Consider the following 1208-nt stretch of genomic DNA (forward strand, 5'->3'; position numbering starts at 1 on the left):
GAGGCACTCTGCAGGCGTGCTCAAGGTCCCCCCACGGTGGGCAATGTGCAAGCCCCACTCAGGAGCTTCGAGCCACAGGGATCCCACCTCACAGCCCTTTGGGGCCCCCCCGTAGTCTCCGTGTCTAGCTAGGACCCCTCCAGCTTCCCAAGCACGCTACCAGCAGATAATCGCACCCCAGGAGCCAGCTGCCTGGCTCGGGCCCTGGTCCTGGCCACCCCTGGTCACTAGGGCTTCTGCACGCCTCATTTCCCCCGTCTGCCTCTGAGAGTCAGGGCACACTCTGCACTTCCGAGGGGGGTCTGGGGTCTGCAAAGATGGCCTGTCCACTGGTGTCGGGTGGCCGCAGCCCTGCCGGCGGCCTCCCCTTTCGGGCGGCCCCAGGCCACAGCCGTTCCCAACAGCAGGGGGCACTTTGGCTCTTCTCTTGAACCCTCCTGCTTTGTTCACAAGCAGCACCCCCCTCCGCCCCACACCTGCCCGGCCCTGGGACCCACGGCAGCTGAATGGGCCCTCTGTGTGCCCGCCGCCGGCTCGCGCTGACCCACCTTGGGCAGTGGGTCTGGGTCTGGGCTGGCACCAACACCAAGTGGCATGAAATCATGGAAAATGCAAGAATTTCCCATCTTACGGGCTTCAGTCCCGCTCAAACGCAGGGCCCTGCTGGCTGCTGGCAGGCACGGCCCGTGCAGACAGCCCCTCTCCTCAAGGCTGGTGCCCTCCTAGCTGTGACCTCGCCCTTGCCTTGTGCTCTAGCCGATCAGCCCCCAAACCACCCGCAGATCCTGTCTCGCTCCCGTGCGAAACCCTTCTTCCTCAGGCCCACCTGCGTCTGGCCTGGAGCAGGCGGGACCAGGTAGGGAACGAGGCCCGCAGGGTGGACACAGACAAGCATGGCCCAGGGCTGGGGCCCGTCCGCACAGTCTGGAGACTGAGTTTAGCCCCCGAGTGTGAGGCGAGAGGGGGCTGAGGCAGCGGGCACTGGTGGTACAGGGGCCCCAGGGAGGGAGGGCTGGTTCTAAGGTCCTTGGACCCATTTCCCCAATGAGGCTGGGGTCCCAGGATTCCTTGGCACTCAACTGGTCTGACTGCTCCCATCTTTTGGATGGAAAAACTGAGGTTTGGAAACCAGGAGGGACTCAACCCAGGCAATTGAAAGACTTTCATTTGGATTGCTTCCCTCCCCCCACCCCCCCGCCCCCCCGCCC

General features: G+C 64.6%; 1 protein-coding gene across 7 annotated transcripts in view; it reads left to right on the plus strand.

Annotated features, from left to right (window-relative positions):
• The window catches only part of LSP1 (lymphocyte specific protein 1), a 36235-nt gene that overhangs the window by 26652 nt on the left and 8375 nt on the right, over positions 1–1208 (plus strand). The window lies entirely within an intron of this gene.

The sequence above is a fragment of the Crocuta crocuta genome, unplaced genomic scaffold, assembly GCF_008692635.1.
Source record: "Crocuta crocuta isolate KB4526 unplaced genomic scaffold, BGI_CrCroc_1.0 scaffold653, whole genome shotgun sequence".
Classification (NCBI taxonomy): domain Eukaryota; kingdom Metazoa; phylum Chordata; class Mammalia; order Carnivora; family Hyaenidae; genus Crocuta; species Crocuta crocuta.